The sequence below is a fragment of the Bidens hawaiensis genome, unplaced genomic scaffold, assembly GCF_021521415.1.
Source record: "Bidens hawaiensis isolate Kalapana, Puna unplaced genomic scaffold, B.hawaiensis_p1.1 tig00023388_1, whole genome shotgun sequence".
NCBI classification, from domain to species: domain Eukaryota; kingdom Viridiplantae; phylum Streptophyta; class Magnoliopsida; order Asterales; family Asteraceae; genus Bidens; species Bidens hawaiensis.
Window position 1 is genome coordinate 273,796 of NW_027493658.1, and position 23,209 is coordinate 297,004.

The window sequence follows — 23,209 nt, forward strand, 5'->3', positions numbered from 1 at the left end:
CCTTGGTGATCATCCATACATTTCATATTTAATCAATTCTCCTCGCATACACTTGTACAATCATCAAATCTCCACCTATGTAAATGCATTTGACATGAATATAAATCAAGATGGTCTTAAAACTGGTTGTAATGGGGCTAAGTGTAAGGGTATGGAAGGGAATATTGAAAGTAGCTCAAGAGACCCGATCCGACTTATTACAAACAAACTAAGAAAACAATGAAATAAACAACTATAAACATCACTAACTTCTCTTTTTCCTTTTTTTTTTCGATTTTTTTTTTCAAAATAAAATAATACTTGAACTATGCATACATAACATTGCAACTATAATAAAAGTTTTTTTTTTTTGAACTAATATAATACTTAAACATTACATACCAGCATGATAAACATAATGCTTCACATATCTAACTGATAAATACTAAAACAATTACATAGAAACCTATTAAGTCGGATCGTTTCGCAGTATAACACCGGGGTTGATCAAATAAAAGAATAGGCCCAATAAGGTTTTCTAAAGGAACCAACCCCCGCCCCTCACATAACCATCCTCATATGTATAATGTATGAGGCCCCAACCCTCCCAAATCCCACACTCTCGCTCATCCAGACGAGGCTTAACCTAAGTGCCTCTATCACTTTTGCACTCATGCCAAGCTAAGATCTCGAAATGCACTAATTGTACAAGTTCTATCGGAGAATATTAACCGTCTCACCAACCAATACTTTCTCAATTCTCAAGTGTAAACGAACGTGTTATGCAAGTTATTACACCAAAAGCATGCTAACCTTGGCTAGAAAACTACATAATCTCTTTTTTTTAAAAAAAACAACTAGGCACATGTTATTTAGGGAATTGTGACCATGAAAAGGGACCAAAACTTCACCCCGCCATTTTACCACTTTCCGATTCTTCTAAACACATTTTTTTTTTTTAAATTTTTCTATTTTTCTGATTTTTTTCTTTTTTTTTAAATTCAATTGAAACAAAAACAAACGAAAATTTTCCTCATCCCCACACTTGAAATACATTGTCCCCAATGTACGGTTTTTTAGAGACAAAAGAAACAAACTACTTCAAACACAACCCTCTTTTCAACACAACCCTTTAATACTTAATCAAAAGTATTTTGTCCACCACCCATCCACCCTAAAAAAAATAAAAAAAAACACAAAAGATAACAATTGTACAGAATATACAAAACGGGGTTCACCTGGACTCACGCGGCTCAATCAGTTGCAAGGCGGGTGGGCCGGCCCAAAGATAAATGTCATGAAGTTCGAAAATTGACCGGAATTAAACGCCCCGTCGCCGCCGTTGCTTCCTTCTCCTTGTGGTGGTGGTGGTGCCATTGACTGCAGTGGGCTCACCCACATTGAATGATGGAGTGGTGGTTCGGGATATCGTACCGAACCGTCATACGGAGGTAGAGTCGTGTAATCTACCATTTGTGGATCCGACACGACCGGTTCACCTGCATGCCATTGATCATGCATCCTCCGATTACGATCATCCAAGTACCTCATGTTTATCTCAAGTTCTCGCCCATAAGCATTGGCACGGTTCCACATCTCCAACCTGTTGTGCCTTTCTTTTTCGGCCTGTTCAGCATAGGCCCCCATGAAGGTCTGATGGTCAAATAGTGCACGTGACTCATCCGACCAATTCTCATACGTGGACGGCCTATGCCTCTCCACCACCTCATTCATGGACCCCACATGGGCCAAATTATTACCATAGGAGTTATAACCATCCGAATAATCCCAACCCCCATGTTGGGAACTGCTACCACCGCCCACATCCATGTAATCGGGCTCACCTAACTCTTCCACCTGTTCTCTCTCTTCATCCCCCTTCACTTCAACATCCTCTCTTACTACACTCCACCTCACCTTATCACTCACAAGCACGTGATGCCTATGGGTTCGTGTGTAATTCCAACCCGGAAAATCCGACAAACTCCTTGAACACCTTGGTTATTTCCACCGACTCATCAGTTATCACACCATGATTCTTTAGCAATGCTGTGATCAGTCGACAATGCGGAATTAACTTCCGCTTGTTACTTTCTCGACTGTTCCAAATGTTGTGCATTACTAAATATCGGAAAGAAATGAGAGGCTTTCCACACATCAATGCGTACAAAACTGGAATATCACTGTTCCTCACTACCGAAATGTCCCCCCGACGGGGCACCACATTGTATAAGCAAATGGACATCAACAACTTCACCTCAATCTTCAGATCTTTTCTTCTAATCTGATCACTAAAACCTTCTCTTGGTTTAACCACCTTTGTTAGTATGTTGTACCATTGGGGGTGCTTGTCGGGACATTCAAACAAATCTTTGACAGAAGGGTAAATATATGAGATGCTTGGTTTACTGTCAAATAACGCGATCTGATTGAATGTGTCAAAAAACATCTCGACTTCCTGTCCACCCACTGTTCCAATTAATTTCATATCGTGTCCTTTCTTGTAGGGGTGACATCTCAATGTGGACACCCATTCTTCAATTTTTCTATCGTACAAGGTGTTGCTTTCCTCATCGTAACACTTAAGGGCTGCTTCCCAACCCAAAGCTTCAAAATTTTCAACTATCCCAAAAGACTCAAAACCAGGATCGTTTACCTCCTTCTCACACATAAATCCTTCAATTCGTTTATGCAACGTGGCCATCTTATCAATGAATAGTTCCGGTTGCCATTCCAGCGCGTACTTTGACAATCCCCCACCTCTCCAAGTGGGTTTCATCATTTGTATTTGCACATTTGCTTGCTCTTCCTGCATTCTTTGCCTCTTTAATTGGGCTGCTCGATCGCTAGAAGTAGATGCCTTTGACTTTCCTTTATCTGAAGTTTTACCCATCTACACACAACAAACAACCAAGCAAACAACCAAGTTTAGTCAACATACACCTCCCTACACTTGCTTGTTACTATGGTTGTGGATAATCACTTGTTAATCAATTGACCAAAATTTTCAACATTTGCTCCAACATATAATTTCCAACCAATCAATATAACAAACATATTTTTGTAACAATTATCTACTATCCACAACCATACCATACAATCATTATACTCATTACTCAAACAAGCAAGTGGGTTCATAGAAACAATCATAACAAATTTACAACTTCAATACAATATACCATCAATAATGAAAAGAGATTCCATACCTTAGTGTTATAGAAGATGTTGTTGAAGAAAGCTTCAAACTAAACCAAAAAAACCCAAAAATTTTTGGACTTGTTTGTCCAAAATCGACCAACAAAACAGAGGATTCTTTCAAATGAAATGATATAATTGTAATCCTTGTGAAATTCTAGCCAATATAGACCCAAAAATCGGTTTAATTGATGGACATATGAGGAAGTTATGAATGCTTGAAGATTGGGGGTTAGAGTTTGTAGAGATGATTGTGAGGAAGAAGAAAGTGAAAATTGGTGAAAATAATGATGTTAGGTAAATTGTGTGGTGTAGAATTGTTTTAAAATTGATTTATATTGTTTTATTTAACCAAAAAACCGGTCCCCTTGTGTGCAGTCACGATCGAACCGTGGCCCATGGTTCACACCGTGGGTCACGGTTGAGTTACGTCTGATTTGGTTTTCTTGTGGACCGTGGACCACGGTCACAACCATGGGTCACGGTTGAATTGTATCAAATTGAACAGACCGCACCGTACCGTGGTTCCTTTAGTCACCGTGCCTCACGTTGCTTTGACCGTGGCCCACGGTCTCAACCGTGGGTCACGGTTGAGCTAATTTTTTTAATCAAAATAAGGAACCAAGAAAAACCAAAATAATTAAAACTTATTTACCAAATTAAATTAAGAAATAAAAATTACCCTACCCCCATGAAAAACCCGAGTTGTCCTCAACACGGTATAAAAATCACAAGGACTTCCCCACACTTGATTTGGACAACTCCAAAGCGAAGAAGGTAATTTTTTTAACCAATTTTTAAATAAATACTAAATTAACCTATACTAAAATATACAACATACCTTGGCCCTTTAAATCGTGTCCTCATTCGGTGAGCGTAATAAATAACTCACCCGGTCCACATCGAGCATATTGATGTCCTTTCCTTCCAAATAAGGTTTAAGTCTTTGACCGTTCACTACTTGTTTTGTTTGCTCTTGAACATCTTCTATATCCACATCACCAAATTGACCTACTTTTGTGATGATATATGGGCCCATCCACTTGCTCTTTAACTTACCCGGAAATAACTTTAGCCTTGACTTATACAACCACACCTTTTGACCCACTTCAAAAGTCTTTTTTCTCAACTTTGCATCATGGACCTTTTTTAGTTTATCTTTGTATGCGGAAGCACATTCATACGCTTCATCCCGGATTTCCTCAATCTCATTCAACTTCAACTTTCTCAATTCACCCGCTTCCTTATAATCCGGGTTGACATTCTTGATCGCCCAAAACGCCTTATGTGCCAACTCCATTGGTAAATGTAACCCTTTCCCATAAACTAACCGATAAGGAGTTGTGCCAATAGGAGTTTTGTAGGCGGTCCGATACGCCCACAATGCATCATTTAACTTAGAAGACCAATCCTTCCTATCGACCCGCACCGTCTTCATCAAAATTCTTTAATTTGGCGATTGGACACTCCGACTTGTCCACTAGTTTGCGGATGATCAGGAGTAGAAATTCGGTGGTTCACATTATATCTCTTTAAAAGCTTTCCAAAGTTGAAATTCTTGAAATGTGACCCACCATCACTAATAATAATCCGCGGGATACCAAACCGAGCAAAGATGTTGGATTGAACGAATTTGCAAACTACCGAATGGTCATTGGTTCTTGTTGCTACCGCTTCTACCCACTTGGACACATAATCAACCGCAACCAAGATATATAAAAATCCATTCGAGTTTGGAAACGGGCCCATAAAGTCAATTCCCATACATCGAAAATCTCTAACACCAAAATCGGTTGCAATGACATTTCATCCTGTTTCGAGATACTACCCAACTTTTGGCAATTCAAACAATGTCGGGCATACTCACTTGCATATTTAAAAATGGTGGGCCAAAAAAACCCACATTGGAGCACCCAGTAACCCGTCTTTTGACCGCTAAAATGACCTCCACACGCCGATGCATGTGCATGAGTCAAAATCTCCCGTACCTCAGAATCGGGAATACACCTCCTTATCATTTGATCCGAACCAATCTTGAACAAGTCCGGTTCATCCCAAATATATTGTTTCACTTGAGCCATGAACCGTTGTCTTCTTTTCTTCACCCAATGACTTGGAATAGACCCCATTGCTAAATAGTTCACAAAGTGGGCATACCACAGTGCGGTTGACACAGCTAAAAATTGTTCGTCGGGAAACCGTTCGTTTATCTCCATTGGGTCGACACCCTCCAATGGAATTCGGGATAGGTGATCCTCCACTATATTTTCACACCCCTTTTTATCCCGAACATTTAAATCAAACTCTTGCAAAATCAATACCCATCGAATTAATCGTGCTTTTGCATCCTTCTTCTCCATCAAATATCGAACCGCACAATGGTCCGAATAAACAATCACCTTACTCCCCCAAATATACGAGCGAAACTTATCCAAAGCATACACCACCGCAAGCAATTCTTTTTCGGTGGTTGTATAATTAAGTTGCGCTTCGGATAATGTTTTACTCACATAATAAATGACCACCGGTTTTTTATCAACTCGTTGACCCAACACTGCTCCGATAGTAGTATCACTAGTATCACACATGATCTCAAATGGCTTTGACCAATCCGGTGGTTGTAGAATGGGAGCTTTCACCAACTGTTCCTTCAAAACATCAAGCGCTTGCAAACATTCATTAGTAAAATCAAAAGGTGCATATTTTAACAATAAATTACATAAAGGTTTTATGATCACACTAAAGCCTTTAATAAATCTTCTATAAAAACCCGCATGCCCCAAAAATGACCTTACCCCTTTAATGTTTTTAGGTGGTGGTAAAGATGATATTACCCGGACTTTTGCCTTATCCACTTCCATTCCCCTTTCCGAAATCACGTGACCTAACACGATACCCTCTTGCACCATGAAGTGACTTTTCTCCCAACTTAGAACCAAATTTGTCTCAACACATCTTTTTAAAACTTTTTCTAATTCATTGAGACAAGTTTCATAAGTTGATCCAAAAATGGAAAAGTCATCCATAAATACCTCGAGTGAATCCCCAACCATATCCGAAAAAATACTCATCATACAACGTTGGAATGTGGCCGGGGAATTACACAATCCAAATGGCATTCGCCGAAAAACAAAAGTGCCATACGGACAGGTGAAGGTGGTCTTGTGTTGGTCATCCGGGTGGATAGCAATTTGATTATAACCCGAGTACCCATCCAAAAAACAGTAATACTTTTGACCCGATAATTTTTCAATAATTTGGTCAATAAAAGGTAATGGAAAATGGTCTTTAGATGTAACGGCATTTAATTTACGATAATCAATGCAAACTCGCCACCCGGTGACCGGTCGGGTGGCGATTTGTTCACCGCTTTCATCTTTAATTACCTGTATACCTGCTTTTTTTGGTACCACCTGTGTAGGACTTACCCATGCGCTATCCGAGATGGGATAGATGATTCCCGCATCCAACCACTTTATTACCTACTTCTTCACAACTTCTCTCAAATTGGGATTCAATCTTCTTTGAGTCTCTCGGGTTGGTTTTGCCTTCTCGTTGGTGATGAGTTTGTGTATAACTATAGATGGACTAATGCCTTTTAAGTCGGCATTGTCCAACCTATGGCCGCCTTGTTTGTCTTCAACACCTTCAACAATTCTTGTTCTTGGGCCTCTTCTAAATTAGATGAAATAATGACCGGTAACGTGTCATTATCCCCCAAAAACGTATACTTCAAGTGGCTAGGCAAATCCTTCAATGCCAATTTCGGTGGGCTTTCCAGTGATGGTTTTGTACCCGAATCGATCACGGCTGGCAGACTTTCAATTTGATGAGTCCATGGGGGTCATCCCTCTTTTACCGCCAACACGTCTTGATTTTTCTCTTCCATCCTCAATGCACAAAGATGTACCTGTTCAGAAAAATCACAAACACATGCTTCCAAAGCATCTTCCTCATAATTGTGCGGTTCACACATGTCAACAATATCTGCCATGAAACACTCATCACCACATAAAGCATTAGATCCGTTAGTGAACACATTTAATCTCATTTTCCTATTTCCAAAAGCCATATCAACTGTGCTCGATTGAACAGTCAATAATAGCATGAGTGGTGTTTAAAAACGGTCGACCCAATATAACATTTTGTTGTTAGGTCTAATCAACCGATGAGTAGTCTAAGACCAGAAAGTCAACCGGATAGTAAAATTCTTCAACTTTTACTATCACATCCCGCACAATTCCTTGGGAGAGTTTATGAGACAAATCGGCTAACACAACCGTTGTCTCAACTTGTTTTAAAGAACCAAAATCATATTGGTCGTATAAACCCCCCGGAAGAATACTTACTCCGGCCCCAAGATCTAGTAACGCCTTAGACATTTGAAAATCGCCTACTTGAATGTTAATTAATGGGGTTCCCGGATCTTGAAGCTTAGGAGGAAGATCTCCTTTTAAAACCGCACTTACCGCTCAGTTAAATCCACTCGTAGAGACACTTTTTGTTGCCTTTTTTGAGTGCACAATTCTTTCAAAAATTTTGCATATGCGGGTACTTGCTCAATTGCCTCAATTAGAGGTATATTTACCTTTACTTGTTTAAAAACTTCCCACATCTCTTCGTTTTGAGGACCCCTTCTTGAAATGATGTTTTTCTTACCCGGGTCAAGTAAATCCGAGGGAAATGGAACCACCTTTGGTTCTACTTCCTTATTTTTATCGTTTAAATTTGAAGTTTGACCCGGATTTTGTAATGGTTTTTCAAAAGTGACATGTTTAGTGGGTTTATTTGTTACTATTTCATCATCACTTTCATTACCCGTAATATCCTCAATTTCCCCATCAACCACACCCAGTGATAAATCTTTTTTATATTCTTTACCACTTCTTAAAACACTAACGTGATTAATATGAACATTACGAGAAGAGTTATGAGAAGGATTTACCTTTGTGTCGCTTGGCAATTGACCTTTATTCTTCTTCAACTCGGATACTTCAGTTGCGAGTTGACCCATTTGTGTGGTCAACAATTGATGGCTTTATCTCTTACTTCATCCTTTTGCATTCTAACCTCATCAAGTTGATTTCTTCATTGCATGTCTTGTTGCATCAACTTCAACATGTCCATAACCTCATTTCCACTCGATGAACTTTGACCCGTTGACCCGCTTTGACCGCCACCCCCTTGACCTTGAAATCCTTGATTATTCCCACCATGATAATTGCCTTGGTTATTATATTGTTGGCGAGGAACATAATTGCTTTGACTTCCTTGAAAATTCGGGTTAGAATGAGTGGCCGGATTTCCATAACGAAAATACGGGTGATTTCTTAACCCGAGGTGGTAGGTGTTGGAGTTCATGTTGTAATTTCTACCACCTCCCCCTTGAAGTGCATTCACCTCTTCCACCGGTACTTGACCTACCGTACATACCTCCGTTGCATGACCCAACTCGTTACAATTTGTACAAACATCGATTACTTGATTAGTGGTTTGTACATTTCCTTCTTCCACGGCTTGCACTAGCGGTCTACCAATCGCCGATCTTGCTCTTCATCCAGTTTGAGCCTTTCTCTTTGATGTAACCGCCATTTGTTCCAAATACGCCCAATCATCTTGTTCATAATTGGTACCAAATGTACCATTAGTGATCGACCGCAAATCCCGTTCATCCTCCATACTCAACCCTTCATGAAACGCATTCAATAACTCCCAAAGAGCAATACCATGATGAGGACAATTCTTGATCATCATGTTAAACCTCTCGAATGCTTCATGAAACATTTCACCCATTGGTTGTTGGAAGGTTCTCAAACTTCTTCTCGCATCATTGGTCTTTTGGGCCGTGTAAAATTCTTTTAAAAATCTTTGTTGCATCTCGGCCCAAGTATAAATAGACGCGGAAGGCAAAGTGTAAAACCATCTCTTTGCCTTGTCTTCCAACGAAAACTGAAATAAAACCAACTTTACCTCATCCGATGTAAAACCTTGACCCCCAATTGTGTTGCAAATGGAGTGATATGCCTCCAAGTGGAAGTAAGGTTCCTCCGTTGCTAGACCTTTATACTTCGGAAGACTTTGAAGGGAATTGGTTCTTACTTCAAATGTCCTCCCTTGATGATTGAGAGGAACAACCACCGGAGACGGATTATTAGTAATTATAGGTCGGAAGTGGGCTTCAATCCCCCTAGCCATCTCTCTTGCGTGCCTTCTTGGTACCCACATTGGTACTCTTGGTTGACCCATTGGTCTATAAATGGGCCTTGGCTGCACAAATTGTTGTTGAAACTGTGGTTGGGGCATTTGTTGTTGAAATTGTGGATCTTGAGGTTGCCCTTGTGGTTGTTGAACAATCGGTGGCGGTTGAACCTGTTGATGAAAAACAACCGGTGGTTGTTGTTGAGCTTTTTGTTGAATCGGTGGTTGCACGTTTTGTTGGACAACCACCGGTTGTTGTTGAACAACCTGTGGTGGTTGTCTATTAAACCCTTGCACCGATTCCGGATGTTACCATTGACCATAGACCAAATTTCCCGGATTTACCCTTTGGCTTCCATCACCTCCCGTGTAGTAACCTTCCACTTCATAATTCACTGTCAAACCCATATCCATATCCATCACCTTGTGATCTTGAATGTTGCATAAACAGTTGGGGTTGGTATTGGTAGTTTGATTGTGATTGTTGAAAGGGTGGTGGTTGATATTGTTGAGATGATGATGACACACCAAAGTTAGGAAAAAGATTAGTAATAGGTGGCAATGTGGATGATGTTGAGTAGGTGTATTGAGCAGCTATGGGTTCAGTTGTGGGTGGTGGTTGGAGTTCACTTGATGTTGTAGGTATATTAGTAGTAATCGGTGGAGGTGGATTTGGTGGAGGTGTAGTCGGGATTGTTTTACCCGAAGTGAGAACTGGTGAATCCATGTTGTTTGATGCGGTTGGAGAACCAAGAAGCTTATTCTCCTTAAGTAAGACTCGGTTTCTTCGAAGTGTTTTGTCAATCTCGGGATCAATAACTAGCGGTGATGACCTGTTAGAGCTTCTAGTATGCATACACCTGTAGGTACCTGCATACTAACACAACCAGCGTAAACCCAAAAATAATAGACTAAAACTACTAAAGCTAACACACGTTGCGCACTACTCCCCGGCAGCGGAGCCAAAATTTGATGTGAGGTCGAAGACTCACTCAAAAATAAACCAAATAAAACTAAATAGATAGCACAGGGAGTTTGTGGAAAATGCGTTACTGAGTAGCTATAAAATTAATCTGAATTAATCTAAGTGCAAAAAGTAAATTCAATGATTTGGTTGTTTGATTTTTGATAAACAAAATTAACTAAAACAATAAACGAGTTTTAAACAATATAAGAAAAAATGCTCTCTCGCGATTTTAGGTTTCCAATGTTAATAAAGTTAATGTTTACTTGTGAGGTGAATTACACAATTATAATTCGTGAAAATGCGTTTGGATGTGATAAGCGAGGACTAAGTACTTGGATTAGAAAACGCAAGGTTGTTACTCAATAATCAGTTTAGTATTGCTAACCCTAATTCTCTTCTACTAAATCTCAATTGCCTATGGCACCAAGAACGGATAGTCAAGAACACGAATTATACCATACTAACAATTACAAAACAAACACGCAATCGCCATAGCACAATAATCAAATGATCACAATACTATCTCACCAATAACATAAACGATTAACAATTATCCAATTAGAAAACCTTACAATTCGGGAGAGAACAATAAGAGTACTAGCCACACATCGTTTGATTAATCATCACATCAATTAGGTTAATCGAACGGATCATAAACCCAAACAAATTATTATAATCACCAAAGTCTTTTTAGATGCAAAGATAATGAAAAGACAGCCCAAAAACTCATAAAATATATATAGAAAAAACGGCAGTTACAACTCCGGACCGTGGCCCACGGTTCACACCGTGGGTCATGGTGATTTCTGAAAAACCTGGACCGTGGCCCACGGTCCAACCGTGGGTCACGGTGAGCTCCACGGCCACCGTACCAGCCACGGTACGGTGGCTTCTGTTTGAATAACCATTTTGGACCGTGGCTCATGGTCTAGACCGTGGGCCACGGTGGAATTCAACCGTACACCATTTTTTTCACGTTTTTGACTTCTTTCGCGTCTCCGGTTCCTTAGGTTTCTTCGTTATACACCATAATAGCTTCGGAACCTCCTTTGTACCTACAATTCACCAACAATACCGTAGTCATCTAATTCCACCAAATAAACCAATTCAAAACATGATTATTACGGCTTTAAATAAATTAAGGGTTGTCCCATGGACCACCCGTCAACGTGCCATTAGCATCAAGGTTGATGAACAGTTAAACTACGTTGAATAGCCTGTGGAGATTGTTGACCGCAAGGAAAAGCAAATTCGTCATAAAGTTATCCCATTGGTAAAGGTGATATGGAAGCATCGTAAAGAATCAGATGCCACTTGGAACTTGAAGAAGAGATGTGCAAGTTTTACCCTGATTTGTTTAAATGATAGTTAGGTTTCAGGGACAAAACCTCTTTAAGGAGGGAAGACTTGTAACTTCCTACTTTCGATAATAATAAATAAAAGGAATCGTGTTTGTTTAATGTAACACCGCATAAATAACCCTATAACAATTTAGCCAAATATACTAACTTTTATAAGTATATGGACTAAAATGAAAATTCTGAAAATCTAGACTCATCGCGATACACGACGGGGTAGCCAATTCATCCATCGCGTATAGTGATGGACATGCACAATAACCCAGAAATGGGCGGCGTAGCGATACGCTACGGCCTAACCAACAATGTCATCGCATATCGCGATGACCATGCTAAGTCACCGAACACGTGTCCAACCACGTGTTAACATGTGGCACGATTTGACAGGCCACGTGTCACAACGTGGCATGGCGGCTTAAATTGCGGCGCCGCGATACGCGATGGGGTAAAGAGGAAACCCATTGCTTATCGCGATGGGTTGCGGATTTCTCCTATAAAAGGGGGTGAAGGGCATTGAACCCTTTCATCCCAAGTTCACTTACATTTACACACACTTAGCTTAGAAAGGTGTGCCCAACTGCCGTGACGAACCAACGTTCCATTTTCTCGAAGTTTGTGCAAGTAACGAAGTCATAATCAAGTTAGCAATCATATAAGCGAGAAGATCAAGATCCTACCGTCAAGTTTTCTTAGTATTATCATTCCAAGTATCCATACTAAGGTAGGAGTTATGTTTATGCTGTTTAAGTTATATCTTAAAATATCAATCGAGGCTATGGTCTTTAACCTTGAAAGTATTTTATAAAACATTCTATAAACGAGTTTTCATAAACGTTACTTCATAACAAAGTAATGTTAACAAAAAACATATTTTGACGGGCATGTAGTAAACTGTAAGGGTAATATCACTAGTAGTAAGTTTCTTGCCTAAGGAAAAGTAATTCGTAAAAATCCCAATCAACCGAGGGACCCGTTTACTTACCTGAAGAAACTTACCAACGTGTTATAACCTATTAAGCCAAAGAATGCTATATCAAACGTCACATAAAAACAAAGTGTTTCATTCACAAAACAAAGATAAACGATTTTTAGGTTTTGCTTAAGAGTTATAGCTTAATCAAGAAACACCATTCAAATATTTTTACGAACCTATTTATGTATAGGTTAAACATCAATCTCATTCACAGTCAAGGTTTCAAACGCACACCAACGGGACAGGTGAATACGTTAACCTTTACAAACAGTCAAAACATATTTATACTCGATAAGATGAACGGGTGTTTGTCTTAAAGAGCCAGTCAACGTTTACATGAGATTACGTGATCTCTAAAACGTTATAATACAACGTAGAAAATAAAATCAACTCAGACCGATTACACATGTGTTTGGATCCAAAGATTACGGTTTAGCCTAAACAGTCAAAGGCTACGTGGCCGCAGGCTAACAGTCATAACTAGTTCCCCATTAAGGGCTACGTGGCTCGGGGAACACATTTGTGTGTGTAGGGCAGTGGTACATATCCCGGAAGTAGAAATACTTCCACTGAGCTTGTCAAGAAAACTATATTTGTATTATAACTGTTATTCAATCATTTTTGGAGTCATATGTGTTCACCAGCATATAGCTGACGTATTTTTCCAACCCATTGCAGGTAATTAAGCATTAGTAGCAATAGCACGGATTGGAGTCTTTATGAAGATAGAAACGCGTTACAATATGGCTCCGTTTTTGATAAACTAAATCCTTGTAATATGAACACATGTTTTGTAAACCAAATACTTGGGTATTTAATTCCCAGGCAGATTTTCAATGTAAATTAATATTCTATTCAAACCTAAAAGTCTTCCGCTAAAATTAACCCATAATCTTTGATATATTTACAAAACAGGTACTAACTTGTGGTCACACTTCTAGGCCCTAAGTCGGGGTGTGACATTTAAAAGTGTGTTAATATTTAATCAAGTTAAATAAAATAAAATAATGGACTTGGTTAATGAAAGATGGAATAAGAGATGGTGATGAGCCTTAGGTCCATGGGCTTAAGGGAGTATAAATCCTCCTTAAACCCCCATTCTTATCTTCTAGCCTCCCTACACACTCCAAAACACACACAAACACTCTATAATATCACGGCTCAAGATCCAAATCCAAAACCGTGCCTAGTTCATGATATCTTGGTTATACAAGCAAGACACGAGTCCATAGTCGCACATCGAAGCTAACCGTAGCCTAAAAACGTAAAAAGGTACGTTCTTTTCTCCTAAAGATTATGTTTTTAAGGACGGTTTGCCCTAAGACTTAGCCCTAAGGAAAATCGAGTATTATTATACCATAAAAATATAAACTTGATGTTAAAAGTGGACTTATTGAACCCGTGAGTAAGAACGATTCATGTAGAAACCCTAAATCTAGCATAAAGGGCTCGAAATAAATAAAGGTGTAAACTTTATTGATAAGTAAGCTAGATCTGGGTCTATAATAGAAGGGAGCATGTTTAAAAGATAAAGAACACAAAAATATGGATGTGGATGTTAGATTATGAAGTGAAAATGATAAATATAGTATTTAATACCCTACAATGGTTATAGTCGAATAGAATACTCCAGACTTAGAAATTAATTCCATTCAAATGGAATACCCTATTCGAATAGAATACTCAGACTTAGAAATTAATTACATTCGATGAAATACCCAATTCGAATAGAATACTCCACACTTAGAAATTAATTCCATTCAAATGGAATACCCTATTCGAATAGAATACTCAAGACTTAGAAATTAATTCCATTCAAATGGAATACCCTATTCGAATAGAATACTCCAGACTTAGAAATTAATTCATGTCAAATGGAATACTCATTCGAATAGAATACTCCATTAGAATAGAATACTCCTTTCAAATGGAATACCCATTTGAATAAAATGCCCATTCGAATAGAATACTCTATTCCAATGGAATACCCATTCGAATAGAATACTCTAGACTTAGAAGTTTTTGGAGGAAACTTAAATGATGTGTAAAAGGTTAGTGATTTCTATCTGTATTTATCATACAGTTAGCCATGCTCAATTATAGAAGGGGATTACTATAAACTAGGAAAGAAACAGGAGACATGTGAGTTTCTAGCTCCATTTTCTTGTTATATTTTTGGGGCTGTGTGCATACTCGATGTGAATAGTTAATACACTTACCTTAAGTGGTGAGTGTATGATATAGGAATATGTATGAATGGTATATATGTATGAGGTGTGTAATATATGAATGAATGATATGTGTATGAGATTAGAAGTATGTATGAAAATAATTAATGAAGGATGTAACGAAACGTATGTATGGTTGTAGAAAAAGAAAGAGATCTGACCCTAATAATATATGAGATAGAGAAGAAAGCGACCGGACCCTAATAATATCTGAAATAGAGAAGAAAGGGATCAAACCCTAAAAATATTTGAGATAGAAAAGGAAAAGGAAAAGGAAAAGGGAAAGGGAAAGGGAAAGGGAAAGGGATCAAACCCTAATAATATTTGAGATAGAAAAGGAATGGATCAGACCCTAATAATATCTTAGATAGAAAAGATACAATGTATGTAGCATGGAAGTATAAAAGTATGAACGTATCTATAAATGCATGAATGCTTGATAGAAAAGTAGTAAGTAAAGTATTTAATATTTATCCTTGGATGCATATATGGAGGTAAGTGTATGTATTGTGTGTTGCCTGATTAACTAGAACTCACTCAGTGTAGCTGACTTTTAGTATGCACGCATGTGAGTAGGATGAGATAGCTAGCTTGAGGAGGACACATGGTAGGAAAATAAGAAGCTGGCATCCAAAGACTTATGATGTATTATGAATGATGTTTTATTATGAAAGACAAATTATGTGTATTTAAGACAAATTTATGACATGATATGAAATTTTTATTGAAAGTTTTATATTCCGCAAAAATTTTTAGTTAACTCTGATATTTAAAGCTGTGTTTATGAGTAAAAATCCAACACCAATGTAGGGCACCAGGACCGGGGCCATACACAACGCAACGCCCGTGTTTTCTTAAATATGTTAACTTGACGAAATTAGTTTTTGGGTTTAGTTTTTGTACCGTAACAAACGTAGCCAATGCGGCTCGAATTCACATTCACTCGTCACTGCAATGTCCGTCTTTTACTGACCAAAATTAATAGACGTCCAAAATAGTATTATAACTCGTATAACCTATGATATGAAAAGAAAAACATGTTTAAAACGATGTTTATTCAGTCATTACATACTTATTTTTTATTTAGTCTTGGTGTTGTAAGAAATTTAAACGAAACCAACAGGAATCTGTGCCCCGCCGCCACAACGCAGCTGGTTTGCTACATTGTATTGATACATAGTGAAACTTGGCTACACTGAATTTTGTGGCACCGACAATTTGATACAATCTATAGAATATAATGTAAGTTTTTTGTTTTTATAGTTCTGGTACAGCAACAAACGTTATTAAACAAAATAAATCCACACTGGCTCACAGCCGCAACGCTTGGGTTTTACGACCATATAAATGTCGTTTTAGATATGTTTTGTTGTATCATAAGTTATACAAGTTTTTTTTAGTTCCGATACCATAATGAACATAACCAAAACTAAGGGAATTCGCGTCGACTCGCCGCACAACGCTTGGTTTTACTAGCCGAATAAACGTTGTTTTAAATATGGTTTTTTTAATCATAAGCTATGTGACCATTAAGGCATTTACTAATTTAATTGTTGGGTTTAGTGTCATTATCGTAACAAAGCTAACTGATACAAAACTTATTTGTGACAAATTGATCATAAGTTGTAACTGTGAAGATACTGTTTTAGGTGTTCACAAAATTATATTTTGGACTTAGTGTTGTTGTCATTACGAAATTAAATGATACCGACCGAGTTCGCGAAGTTATGCTGACGCCGTAACACGGCGAATGTTATTTTGTATAAGATAAATAATGATTTGCCGGTGCCATTGATGTGTGTAAACGTATATAATATTAATAACCAAGTTTTACCGAATTCACCTAAACAACCACACACAATTGGCAAGTGTACCGGTCACAATGTAGCTAACAAGTAAGAACGGATATCGAACCTAGGACACTATGGGTAAACTCTAATTATTAAACTTAATGATTACTAACCTAGACTTTCTTTTAATTTTTTGGATATCTTTTTTTATATCAATTAAATTAATAATACTTAACTAATTATAATTTAAACTAAAAACAAAACTTAATAAAAATTGGGTTTAAAACAATATGAGAAACGACTACATTGGTAATGAAATCCTAATAGTTAAATTAATAGTTAACGAACTTGACTTGGTTGAAAAACAATATCTTAAAAATATGACACTAAAGACCACTAAAGTACGCTAGATCGCCTCCCGGCCTTACCAAATTCACCCTAGAACTCTAATGACATGTGAAGCTCAATTGTTGGTCTCACCTTACCTAATAATACTATGGTACTCCAAAACCTAAATCATCTCCCGGTCTCTTCAAATGCATATTGGATTTTAATATTCTCAACTTTCACACGTTGGTAGATAACACTCTCAACTTTTGATTTGTTACTCACCACTCCCAACTTCCACTCTATTTGTCTCTGGCACTCTTGAACTTAATGGACCTTAACTCCGTTAGCGAATATGCTGATGTGGACGTTTTATGCTTGAGGTGGCATGCCTACACGGAAAATACCGTTTTCAAAAAAAAAAATAAAATCAAAAGTCATTTTGAAAAAAATTAAAATCATTTTAATATATATAAATGATTAAAAACAAAATACCCAACCCCACCTCCCCATCTCCCCTTTGTTCTGTTCACTACTGTCATAACTCTTCCTCCTCCGGCGAGCCACCACAACATTTTCCGACGAAGGCTGTCGTAGACAACCACCACCATAGCATAAAACCACCACAGATGAACCATCACCACCACGGTTGGTCCATCCTGTCTTCTCCATTTACCGGTGCCACCGTCTCCACCTCCACCCACCACCATCTGCAAATCGTCATTCAATAACCCACCCCACCTAAAAACCTTCATTATCTCTCTCTAGATATGTCGTTGAAACCACAATTAAGGTTACTATTAGCACCGACGGTTCTATCAACAACGGGTTCAGGTAACAACCCATAATTGCTCCATCATTGTTTGATTGTCTGCCCTAGCGACATGGTGCTGCTGCAAGGGAAGAAATACACTCTAATTAGGTTTCAGATAGACATGATTATGGCTCATTTATTGTCCTAGGGCGCCAGGTTAGGTATATAATAGCCAAGAATATAGTTCGTTTATGGTTGACAGTCGTACCGTTGGCAGTGATGGAGATGGGGGACAGTTGATGTAAAGGGTTTTTGAGAGAGGTAAGAGTGTTTAAAGGGTTTTTAGTTGCTATAAAGGTGGTAGACGGTGGCATCAATGGAGGGGGAAGACGATTGATGGTTGTAGTGGAGGGTGTTGATGGTGATACTGGTGTTGTGTGGTGGTGGTGGCATGATATACATATATATATATATATAGAGGGAGAGAGAGAGGGTTTAAGTCTTTGAAAGAGAGAGCCTTTTAATTTTCACGTTAATTTTTTTAATGAGTATTTTCCATGTAGGCATGCCACCTCAAGCATAAAACATCCACATCAGCATCTTCACTAATGGAGTTAAGGTCCATTAAGTTCAGGAGTGCCAGAAACAAATAGAGTGGAAGTTGAGAGTGGTGGGTAATAAATCGAAAGTTAGGAGTGGTATCTACCAACGTGTGAAAGTTGAGAGTATTAAAAACCAATATCCCTATATTAATATAAAGAAGGTATTATTAATTAATTTAAACATGACTTGTATATAATAATCTAAGGGGCCTAGGATAACTCACTCTCTTGCAATTATTACCCAAACCCGTAAAAGACAAATATGACACAACATTAATTACCTCCCGGCCTCCCTAGTGAATGAACAATAAAATCTAATAAATTTTTATAAACTATTCATACGGTTATTTCGACCATAAACCGCAAACAAGCTGAAAACACAAAGTAGACAACCCGATCATGCGTCTAACAATCACCAAAAACTATTAAAGGCAAGTTGAATAATTATTAAAATAATAAACTAGATTCAATTACTCAACAATACCATGAACAAACCAATTAAAACTTTACCATAACACCAAATCAACTAAAAATCAACAGTAGTTCGTCAAACCATTAATCTAACATAGTACTCAACCAAAACCTAGGTAGCATAAAGTATTTAGCTACTCATAATCAAGTATGAAATAAAAATTAATAAGATATTAAAGTTTATCGAAAAAGAAATAGTAATAATAATTAACGCGCCTACTTATCTTCTTGTCTTCACGTTGACTTATTTGTTCCACAGTAGCCGTCCCTTGTGCACCGGAGCCGCACAACAAACACACTTATATATATATATATATATATATATATATATATATATATATATATATATATATATTCTTCTTTCTTCGTCTGACCTTTCTTCACATCCGTCCACACCTTTTGTTTTTTTTTTGACTTCACGTGCACTCCACAAACAAAACAAAACCCACCAATATTCTATTATATTATGTTCTGCTCTCCTTCACGTAACCCAACAGTAGCCGCCAACAATAAGTATCTCTATCATCCCTCCGCCGTTCTCTTCATTAATATATTGTATTAGGTTTTTTCTTTCTTTCTTTCTTTGTATTTTCTTGTTGGCCCACCAATCATCAGCCCATTTGAAATATTTCAACGAGCTCTCCTACACTTTGTAAAGATTTATCACATATTAATAAAACTCATAAGTAATTAGAGCATGGTTAACGTATTCTGATCAACATGATGCACTCCACATGATATTGAGATGGCTGCGACCCTGGCAGTCGAGACGGACCTTCTACTCGGTCTATGATGATCCCCTAATGCAATGCTCTCGAACATTTCTTCAGCCTCCTCTATGGTGAGTTTATCGAGCATGTTTCCTCCAGCGGCGGTATTGAACCGTTGTTGGGTTTCGGGAGTAAGGCCATTATAGAATTTTTCAATCACAACCCAATCGTTTAGGCCATGCTGAGAAAAACGGCTTATAAGAGTTTGGATAAGCTCCTACGCAGAATAATAGGAATCATCAGGGTCCATATGGAACGAACGAATTTGCTCACGTAGACGCCCGGCCTTCGATGGAGGGAAATACTTCCTAAGGAACTTAGATTGCAAGTCGGCCCGTGTGGTGATTGAGGCGTTTAGTAGAGATTCGAACCATGACGCAGCACGACTGGAAAATGAGAATGGGAATAGCTTTAGATGAATGACGCCGGACGAGATATTATTAAAATTAATTGTTTCGCAGTTCCGCACGAATCGGGACAGGTGTCCAGGAGCATCTTCGTCATCCAAGCCGTGGAACTGAGCAGAATTGGTGATAGAATTCATGACGTGAGAGGGAATTTGCCAGTTTTGTGTATTAGTCGCAGCAGGTCGGACAATTGCAGATCGGGCTCCCACGATGCCATCGTTGGCTCTAGCATGAATGGTTTGTCTCGGCGGTACAACGGCGTCGCCCATATATATTCTAGGAATAGAGACATGTACCTGGATGTCGGGTGAATCGCTCTCGCTATTCATAGGCCCTTTAGTCGCTCGTAAAACTCTCTCTCGGGCTCTTTTGATGAAGTGAATAAAGGCGGGCATTGAGAACAGGTATTATGCATAAACTAAAACAAAAAATTATTTAGATTTATTTATTTATATATTTTTAAGGAAAACTAAACCTAAAGGCACAAATAGCAAGTAAAGGCACGTAAAGGAAAAATGACAACTAAAAAGCAAGTAAACAAATAAAAAGATCAGATAATCAACCCGGTTTAAACAAAGAATTTTCCAGTGTCTCCGGCAACGGTGCCAAAAACTTGATGTGTGAAATACGTATATAATATTAATAACCAAGTTTTACTGAATTCACATAAACAACCACACACAATTAGCAAGTGTACTAGTCGCAATGTAGCTAGCAAGCAAGAATGGATATCGAACCTAGGACACTATGGGTAAACTCTAATTATTAAACTTAATGATTACTAACCTAGACTTTCTTTTAATTTTTTAGATTTCTTTTCTTTTATTTTAATTAAACTAATAATACTTAACTAATTATAAGTTAAACTAAAAACAAAACTTAATAAAAATTGGGTTTAAAACAAATATGAGAAACGACTACCTAGGTAATGGAATCCTACTAGTTAAATTAATAGTTAACGAAATTGACTTGGTTGAAAAACAATATCTTAAAATATGACACTAAAGACAACTAAAGTACGCTAGATCGCCTCCCGGCCTAACCAACGACACCCTAGAACTCTAATGACATGTGAAGCTCAATTGTTAAAGGTTTGAATCACCTCCCGGTCTCACCTTAACTAATAATACTATGGTACCCCCAAAACCCAATTCACCTCCCGGTCTCTTCGAATACAAAATATATTTATATAAAGGGGGTATTATTAATTAATTTAAACATGACCTGTGTCACAATAATCTAAGGGACATAGGATAGCTCACTCCCATGCAATTATTACCTAAACCCGCAAAAGACAAAGATCACACAACACTAAATTACCTCTCGACCTTTCTAGTGAAAGAACAATAAAATCTAATAAACTTTTATAAATTATTCATACAGTTATTTCGACCATAAACCGCAAACAAGTTGAAAATACAAAGTAGACAACCTAATCATGCGTCTAACAATCACTAAAAACTATTAAACACAAGTTGAATAATTATTAAAATAATAAAATAGATTCAATTACTCAACATTACCATGAACAAACCAATTAAAAACTTTACTATAACACCAAATCAACCAAAAACAATAGTAGTTCGTCAAACCATTAATCTAACATAGCACTCAGCCAAAACCTTGGTAGTATAAAGTATTTAGCTACTCGTAATCAAGTATGAAACAAAAATTAATAATGTATTAAAGTTCATCGAAAAAGTAATAGTAATAATAATTAACGTGCCTACTTATCTTCTTGTCTTCACGTTGACTTATTTGTTCCATAGTAACCGTCCCTTGTGCACCGGAGCCGTACACCAAACACACTTATATATATATATATATATATATATATATATATCTTCTTTCTTCGTCTGACCTTTCTTCACATCCGTCCACACCTTTTGTTTATTTTTTTGAATTCACGTGCACTCCACAAACAAAACAAAACCCACCAATATTCTATTATATTATGTTCTGCTCTCCTTCACGTAACCCAACAGTAGCCGCCAACAATAATTATCTCAATTCTCCCTCCGCCGTTCTCTTTATTAATATATTGTATTAGGTTTTTTTTCTTTCTTTGTATTCTCTTGTGGGCCCAACAATCATCAGCCCATTTGAAATATTTCAACGAGCTCTCCTGCACTTTGTAAAGATTTATCACATATTAATAAAACTCATAAGTAATTGGAGCATGGTTAACGTGAAATTTTATCTTTTAATAAGGATGTGAACATGAAACTCCACAAAATATGTGGCCATTTATTCCACCAATTATTACTTTGTTGCCATTGTGGTCTCAAGTTTAGCATAAATACTTTAATTTAGCTCGTTTAAAAATTTAACCTTTAAAATCCAATTATAAGCCAAATAGAAATATATATTTAATAAAAACCGGGTTAAAAATACTTGAAAAAGTATAAAATATTTATATAACAACATGTATCTTTTAGACCATATCAAATATCCCCACACTTAAACATTTTTCGTCCCTGAAAAATTAATATACACAGGACATAACGAGATATATAATATAAACCCACAACTCTTGAATTTTTTTTCATGACCAATATTCAAAAACCATCAAACACATTTATCACGATTTTCGATATACTTATCCATTTTAAACAATTGTCCACTTATCGTAATTCGCCTAATAAGATAAATCCGGTTGATTGACAGTATTGTTGTCCACCTAAACCCATGCCCTTTAATACTTATCGAGACAAGTAAGATACGACAAGTTTATTAGTTTATATGATCTAGTAGGATCCACAACTGAAACAATTTTATATGGTTTTACCGGAACCGAGCCACCCCAACTTGACTTAAACCTTATATATAGTTGATCAAAACATGTTTTACTATTTTTAAGAATAGCTAAAGACGATCAAGGATATTGTTTATCCACTTAAGCTTAAGCATCAAGGTCTACCAGACAGCCATTAGATATGATTAAGGTATGTATTAAGTAACTAACTAGTAAGTGTTCCCCACTACATGACATACCCCGTTATCAAGCAACACCCCAAAGTCCATCACCATAGGTGAATATGCATGAATTCTTCTGTAGGGCTTACACATGGCGTGTCCCTTGTGATCCATTTCTTAATGTTAATAGGACACGAGCAAGGGGACCCCATATGGCTAACAGCGTTGATGATCAAGTCAGTAGTGTATTTGTAGTTTGAAGTACTAGATGATC

At 37.6% G+C, this 23,209-nt stretch overlaps 1 pseudogene; it reads right to left on the reverse strand.

The window, feature by feature from the left end:
• Nucleotides 1–1,921: 1,921 nt before the first annotated feature.
• Nucleotides 1,922–17,687, reverse strand: LOC143567319 (uncharacterized; annotated as a pseudogene).
• Between the last annotated feature and the right edge of the window lie 5,522 nt (nucleotides 17,688–23,209).